The sequence below is a fragment of the Euprymna scolopes genome, chromosome 15 (genome assembly GCF_053919585.1).
Source record: "Euprymna scolopes isolate OS-2025 chromosome 15, ASM5391958v1, whole genome shotgun sequence".
In the NCBI taxonomy this organism is placed as follows: Eukaryota; Metazoa; Mollusca; class Cephalopoda; order Sepiida; family Sepiolidae; genus Euprymna; species Euprymna scolopes.
In genome coordinates, this window is record NC_136496.1 from 53,817,785 (window position 1) to 53,826,693 (window position 8,909).

An 8,909-nucleotide genomic window follows, 5' to 3' on the forward strand; every position below is an offset into this window, starting at 1 on the left:
GACTGGGAAGCCATCAGAGATCTTATCAGAGATGCCCCATGGGGAAATATATTTCTCGTCCTGCTAAACAGTGTGCAAACGAGACCACTGACTGGTTCAAAACTGCAATCGAAGCGCATGTTCCCATGCGGAAATTTTATAGCAAGCCCCACTTTCCCCAATGGTTTACTTCGACTTGCGCAACTGCCATTGCTCAAAGGCAGCATGCATACCGCAGATTTAACCGACATAAGTCCAGTTCAAACAGACAGAAGTACATAGAAGCTAGAAGTAACGTTAAGAAAGAAATAGCGGCGACAACTAAGAGAGAATTTATGGAAACCACTAAAAAACGCATCGAAGCACAAAAACTAGGAACTCGTGACTTCTGGAAAATCTACAACAAATAATGGGCAATCAACAATTTCCCCACTAACGAACAATCACGAGGTTGTTTGCTCAGCAACCGAAAAGGCTAACATGCTTGCCAGTCGGTTTGCCTCAAACCCCACACTGGACCCTTCCAACAACCCCCTACCTGAATTTCCTATGCAAACAGACGCCGCGCTAGACGATATGAAAATCACCCCTGCTCAGGTGCATGCTATCATAAAAAACCTTGACACTTCCAAAGCATGTGGACCCGATCTCATCCCAGCTGTGCTATTAAAAAAGTGCTCAGCCGAAGTAGCTCCAATTCTCTCCAAACTCTACAACAAATGCCTTAATGAAGCTTGCTTTCCAGGCTGTTGGAAAATTGCTTCTGTTGTACCAGTATTCAAGAATTCTGACGAAAGAACTGACCCATTAAATTATCGCCCCATTAGCCTCCTCCCACTTTTTGCCAAAATATTTGAGACCATAATTAACCATGTTCTAGTCCATCACCTTACAGATGCTAAGCTTCTGACTGACCAACAATATGGATTTAGACAAGCCCGTTCCACAGCAGACATCCTTACTGTAATCTCTGAACGTATATACCATTCACTGGATAAAGCGGGGGAGGGCAGAGCGGTAGCTCTAGATATATCTAAGGCTTTTGACAGGGTATGGCATGAGGGTCTCTTCAGGAATATTAGATCATACGGTATCACTGGTAGAATACTTAACATAATTAAATCCTTCTTAGATAAGAGAAAAATCCAGGTTGTCCTCGACAACAATATGATATAAATGCAGTGGTGCCCCAGGGGTCTATCCTTGGACCTCTACTCTTCCTGATATTCATAAATGACCTCCCCGACAAAATTTCCTCTGAGATTGGTATATATGCTGATGATACCACACTCTATAACAGGCACGACAGGAAAACAAATTAACACATATCTAAAGAAATGGCAGAAACACTAGAGGATGACCTCCAATCTGTAGTGGAATGGGGACAAAAATGGATGGTCACGTTCAATGCCGCCAAGACTAAACTAGTTTCATTCAATAATTACAAGAAACATTCTCTACCACCTATAGCAATGGCCAACGACTCTTTATCTGAGAGTATGTCTTTCAAGCTCCTTGGCCTAACGTTCACAGGAAACATGAGTTGGAACAATTACATCGAGGGCATTGCCAGGGCCGCTGCAAGGAAGGTAGGCTCTCTCTACCATGCTAGAAAACTACTTACGCCTGAAAGTATTCTGTACCTCTATAAGGCAACCATTCGCCCATGTATGGAGTATTGCTGTCATATTTGAGCTGGTGCATCGGCTACTAGTCTCTCGATCCTTGACAAGGTTCAAAAGAGAGTCGCAAATCTGAGAGGCCCTGAACTGGCATCTAAGCTTCAGCCTCTGTCCCATCGACGAAACGTTGCATCCCTCTGCCTGTTCTACAAGGATTTTAATGGTGAATGCTCTGACCAACTGCAAGCACTTGTGCCGCCACGACGTGAACACCCTTGACAAACCTGACAGACTGCTAAATCCCACTCCCACACTGTAGAGATCCCTAGATGTAAAAGATCTTTCTACTCCAGTAGTTTCTTCCCCAGAACCGCTAGACTTTGGAATTCCATTCCAGGTCCCTGCTTCCCAAACTGTACTGATGTGCAGAAGTTTAAGTGCAACATGAACCAACATCTTGCTGCCCAAATCCCTACATAGTACCCCAGTAGTTGCTGCCCCTGGTAGTAGCCCCCTACACCAAAATGGCAATGTGCCTTGTTTGGGGGGAAAATGTAATAAAAAAATTACAAAAAGTTAAAAATGATACACACAAGAATGTAATCAGTACAAAAATCAACGAACAATATCAGTTACTTATCTATAAATAGCAATGAGTTTAGTATAAACGAAAAAAAATCGCATTTACCAGATGGGCTCAAAACTTAATTATCTTTTTTTTTTTTCTTTTTTTTTTTTAATTCAATTTTCACCCCAACACAGTGCCACTTTGAAGCAGGGGGCTACTATTAGGGACTTAATTAGCAGGGTCATTATGAAAGGAGATGAATACAAAGATGTTTGTTAACATTACACTTGAACTTCTGCATATCAGTGCAGTTGGGAAAGCAGAATCCCGGAAGGGAGTTCCAAAGACCCGCAGTTCTGGGGTAGAAACTATTGGAGTAAAAGGCTTTCTTGCACCTAGGGATCTCTACTGTAAAGGGATGAGACTTAGTAGCTTGTCGGGTTTGTCGGGGGTAGTTACGTCAGGGAGGTACAAGTGTTTGCAGTTCGTCAGAGCATTCACCATTAAAGCATTTGTAGAACAGGCAGAGGGATGCAACATCTCGTCGATGGGACAGAGGCTGAAGCCTAGATGACAGTTCAGGACCTATCAGGTTGGCGACTCTCTTTTGAACCCTGTCCAGGAGCGAGAGACAAGCAGCAGATGCACCAGCCCAGATGTGACAACAGTACTCCATACATGGGCGAATGGTGGTCTTATAGAGGTATAGGATACTCTCAGGCATAAGTAGTTTTCTAGCACGGTAGAGGGAGCCAACCTTCCTTGCAGCAGCCTTGGCAATGCTCTCAATGTATCTATCCCAGTTCATATTCCCTGTAAATGTTAGGCCGAGGAGTTTAAAAGAAGTACTTTCAGGCAATGTGTTCTTGGCCATTGCTATTGGTGGTAGAGAAGGATTCTTGTAGTTATTGAAGGAAACAAGCTTAGTCTTAGCAGCATTGAATGTGACCAACCATTTTTGCCCCCATTCCACTACAGATTTGAGGTCATCCTCTATTGTTTCTGCCATTTCCTTGGATATGTGTTCGTTTGTTTTCCCCTCATATCTGTTATAGAGAGTGGTGTCATCGGCACATATACCCATCTCCGAAACAATTTTATCAGGAGGTCATTTATGAATATCAGGAATAATAGAGGTCCAAGGATAGACCCCTGAGGTACTTCCGCATTTATGTCATATTGTTTAGATGTACGACCGTCGAGGACAACTTTGATTTTTCTATTACTTAAGAAGGATTCAATTACATTATGAACTCTTCCAGTGATTCCATATGATCTAATTTTCCTTAGAAGACCATCGTGCCATATCCTATCAAAAGCCTTAGATATATCAAGGGCCACCGCTCTACCCTCCCCTGTTTTGGTTAATGAATGGTATATACGTTCAGTTGAACGGGCTTGCCTGAATCCATATTGTTTGTCAGTCAGGAGTTTAGCAGCTGTTAGGTGCTGGACTAGGGCTTGATTAACTAAGGACTCAAATATTTTGGCGAAAAGTGGGAGGAGGCTAATGGGGCGATAATTTAGTGGGTCAGTTCTCTCACCAGAATTCTTGAAGACTGGTACCACAGAGGCGGTTTTCCAGCAGTCGGGAAAGCAAGATTCGTTAAGGTGTTTATTGTAAAGTTTGGACAGAACTGGAGCAACCTCGGCAGAGCATTTTTTTAATAGCACAGCCGGGATGAGATCTGGTCCACATGCTTTTCAGGTGTCTAGGTTTTTTATAATAGCATGTACCTGAGAAGGGGTGATTTTCAAATCGTGTAGCGTGGCGTCTGTTTGCAGAGGAAAATCAGGGAGTGAGTGGTGTACCGAGTTCAGTGTGGAGTTTGATGCAAACTGACTGGCAAGCAGATTAGCCTTGTCAGTTGCCGTGCAAGCAACCTCATGATTGTTTGATAGTGAGGGAATAGTTGACTGTCCATTATTTACTATGCTGTTGTAGATTTTCCAAAAATCCCGGGTTCCTAATTTCTGTGCTTCGATGCGTTTTCTGGTGGTTTCAGAGTAATCTGTCTTAGCTGTCTCTATCACTCTCTTACAATTATTTCTAGCTTCTATAAACTTCTGTTTATTTGAGCTGGACTTATGTCGGTTGAATCTGCGGAATGCATGCTGCCTTTGGCAAATGGCAGCTGCACAAGCAGAAGGGAGAGTGGGGCTTGCTCTAGAATTTCCGTGCGGGAACATATGCTTCAATTGCAGTTTTGAACCATTCAGTGGTCTCATTTGCACACTGTTCCGCTGGAAGCGTAAAAATATTTTGCCATGGGGCATCTCTGATGAGCTTCCTAATCAGCCTTTTTGTAATACGTCGTTGTTTTGCGTAGTGGGTCTTCAGTTTTAGGGCGAGAATTTAGGCTGATTTCTACCATTATCACAGCATGATCAGCATTCCTGAGTGGGCTGTGGGCATTTGTTGTACAGTCATTGGGAACCGTTGTCAGAAAGAGATCTAGAAGTGAGGCATGTTGATCTTGCTGGTCTGGGAAATGTGTCGGAAATGTAACCAATTGAGATAGGGAATGGGATATAGAGAAGCTATGTGTTGCGCTACCAGCTACGTCTGTGTGATTAGAGAATCCTAGCCAGTTACTGTGGTGGACATTGAAGTCACCAAATACATGTATTTGTGCGCTAGTATTGAGGGAGAGTGCTATATCTATGCTGTCTGAGACTTTGTTTATTAGGGTACAGTCTTGGTTTGAAGGAGAGCGGTAGAGAAAATACAAGCAGCTAATATTGTGTTGCATATTTAGTCTGAAGCACATAAAGGCCTGGTCCTCTGATTCTAGTTTTATTTCTCTAGTCAGGGGGAGGGTGTTACGAATATAGACTCCAAGCCCATGCATATGTCTGTCCGAGTTCTTATGGTAGAGTGGGAGATAACCAGGCATGTTAAAGTGGTTAGAGGGAATGGAGGAGTGAAGGTTAGTTTCACTTAATGCTAAGATATCCGGGGTGTTTACAAGGAGAAATGAGTCAACATCATCTAAGTTAGTTCTAAGCCCACGGATATTAGTAAATGCAAGCCTCAAGGGAGGAGGCAGGTTGGTTTTCTTTGAGTTTGGTCCTGGTTTAAACGTAACTTTAGCTTGAGCTGTCATTTCATTTTATTTTATTTAAAAGTTTCAGTTAGGGTGAGTGAGTGAGGGGGTGCTGGACAAGTAGTTGTGCAGAATACCAGACATGCAATACAAGTAGACCATTAGCTGTCCTCACCCACAGGATTGTGGCCTCAGGAAAGCCCACTGGAGATGAGTGCAGGGTCCCTTTCCATGCGCGACAAACATCCCGATATTTTACAACTGTTGATGGAACAGCCGCTCTAAGCGCTACCAAAGAGTTAGGGCTCCTGTATTATCAGTCGGAAACAGCAGCCAGGAACTGTCAATCCGGTACCCTCAATCCATTAGGCAAAGCCAGCCCAGTCCAACTGCACCGACATATATGCCACTGAAGCACCCCACTGTGTCCAGTGTAGGGGGATGGGATGTGGTGGGAGCGGGGAAAAGCGGTGTTCATTGCCCTAGTCAGGAAACAAGGTCAACCACTGGGTGATTCAGACGAGTCCCTGTGATAGTACCTCTACACCTGCCCAATAGGCAAAGAAGGAGTATGAAAGCCGGGCGATAGACAGAGCCTATCTCCTCCTTAAGCAGTTTAGGTTTGCCAACCGGTGATTTGTTTGAGTCACCAGCTCTAAGAAGGTTGTCGTCCAGGACTGAAGAGGCCTCCCTCCCCTAGGTTTAGTTTCAGAGTTTTCTTTCTCCTAGACGGATGACCTGGGATGACCTACGGGTCCATCAGCTCCGAGTGAGTTCGCCCCGCGCCTGGGTCCTAATCCAGGTATTTCTGCGACCCTGCATGGGTAGTTAATATTTATTGGTTATTTAGGTTAATATCTCCTGAAAAAATCGAGTATTTAGGTTAACTTCTACAGAAAATTATCACTCCTCAAACGTGGTTAAAAAAGGACATTACTATGCTTTCCATTTTCATTTTTACTGGGAGAGGGTATTGGTAAAAATTATGCAGTGGAAGCAGCTAAATTTGTTACAGTATTGGATTGAGAGAGACGAGTTAATGTATGGTTAGATATAGTTTTGTAAGTTTAGGAATGTATGGTTAGATATGGTTTAGTAGGTTTAGGATTAGGATAAAGTGTTAAAGTATGATTTACTTGCTATTAGAAATTCTGATTTGGTGCCCAAACCGAATATTTAGTAAGACTGAAAGATAAGATATGCTCAGTATAGATACAAGAGAACATTTGATATGGAGTACAGTTATACCTGATAGATATAGGTTATGGCATATTCTGTAAGTATAGTTAAATATAGATGGATGGATAAGTAGTATTGTATACGAATGCATGGAATTTTAGACAATTTGAGTAAGTTGCCTTTAGACTACAATGAAGGAGGATGACTTCGCCTTTCTCTTAATATCCGGAAGTTTGTATTTCAATGAGTACCGGTTTAGTTTGTGTAATAATTATTGCAATACTATCTCTTAACAAAGAGATATTAACGGTTGCTGTTCATTATAGATTACTTTAAGTCTATGTATAGGACTATGGCTAGTAAGTATTTACTTAGAAGCTTGGATATGGGTTAGGAGTTATAATCAGGAGCATGCCTAGGAAATTTTTAGGTGTTAATGGGTATCGATTTACCAGTCTGTTAGGGTCAAGGGTGGAGAGCAAGGACTCCTCTAAGTTACGTGAAACTGATTAGATTTAGTAGCAGCTTGGGAAATAGAGCAGTTTGATTTGTTAGTGATCAGAAGAAAGAGAATTTAAGTAAAAAAAAAAAGGTTCGTCATGAAAAACAGACAAGGCAGTCATCTTGGAGGTAAAGTATCTATAGGATGTACTTAGTATACAAGCAGCAGTATTTTGCAGTTTTGAGAGGAATTTTAGGTACAATAGTTTCATGGTTTATTGTACAAGTCCGTAGTCTAGGTCAGGGACGAAGCACTTCTAATATTGCAACTGGGTTTATCTAATTTTAAAAGTAGTTGAATAGAGTATTATGAGTATTATGAGGTGTTCTACTTAGCTTAGGGATAGAATGAAAATTTAAGGTAATATTCAGAGTGATATAAGCAATTTCATGAGGATTAGATATATGATCACTGGATGTTGAACTGCTCAGGAGAATTCTTGTATCTATTCAGAAGGATGTCTTGCCGATATAAGATTTAAGAAATTAAGAGTCTGGGGATACAGAAAGTTGTGAGCTGATGAGGATTCAGTATAGGCGATTATATATAGGTAGCAAAGGTGGTTTAGTTTAGTACGCACGTATTGTACATACTAAGTATACTACTCCAGTTCTATCCTCTATCGTAAAGGAAAATCCGTTTGTATTTCGGTTGGCAATTTTGTCAAGAGAGGAAATTTAAAACAGCTTATCTAATTTTTGATGATATCAGTTTATAGACAATTGTACAGACTGATAAATTGTTGTGTAAGACATAGGAGCCCCTCATCTTCGTATTTTGATAAAATGATGTATCAAGAGCATAGGTTCGGAACAGGTGTCCGGAAAGGAAATGGCAGTGTACAAGGAAGAGGGGGGGGGGTCACTGATATCTTATTAACGTTATTTTTTTTTCTTATTAAAAAAAAATAAATTAAAAAAAAATTTGCCTTTCGATGGCTGATTATATTAAGTATCGTACTTAAATAAAGTTTTCGTGTCCTCTAAATAAATTAGCATAATTTCTTCTTTTTTTTTACCGAGTTTGTCTTTACTATAGCATTGACTTATTATTTAAGTGAGATGGAATTGTAAACTGCGAAATGGTCTATTTAAGTGGAGAAAAATTATCGGTTACATTCGGGACAAGATCAAAGCGTAGTATCTGTTCTTCAGATGCTGCACTTCTATTTCTTGTTCTCTTTCGGTGGAGGAGAAATCCTTCACGACTGAGACAATTTTTATTTTTGTACCTTTTCTCCACGTTAAAAAACGACCCTGGTGTCTAACTCTGTCCCGTGGGGTGGCATAGTAAATAGGTACAATATGCCTGGAAATGTAAAGACTATTTGCTTTAATTACATGTGAAACAGTTAAGAATTTTACTTAGCTTTGTTTTTTATCTAGGTTACACAAAGGTCAACCGGTAATTGAGACCACTGTTAATTGTATACATCTTTATTTATAGCAAACCACAATCGTCTATTTCATTATACAGAAAACAACAGTTCAAACTCTGACACCGGTAGCAACACTCTTTTAATTGATATATGACATCTTACCATTGAAATGACTTCTTTAAAGTCAATAGTTCTCCAGTTTAAATTCAATATTAAACAACGATGGTGAAGAGCTTAACGTTTGTTTCCACCTTTATTTCAACATTCTACATAGATAAATTTTACTGAGAATTATTCATATATTAAAAATATTTGTATCACTGATGACTGATTCATGCTATTGTTGTTTCTTGATGTTTTAGTTTAGTAGTAATTTATTAAAAATAGGCTGCAGCATTAATCATCTACCATATACTAACGTATGGAATATCTCATGGAAAAATATGATGGGCAATACTTTTTCTATCTGAAGTTTCTTTAAACTGATATTAATGAGCTCAAAGCAAGCGATATTCGATTAGTCTTTCTATCCTCATATTTAAGCTCGAATCCCTCACGACACTCTGAATATTTAATTCACAATTAAAATTAGTTAGGAACATGTCTGATATTAGAGCAGTTGTAATACTCTTCA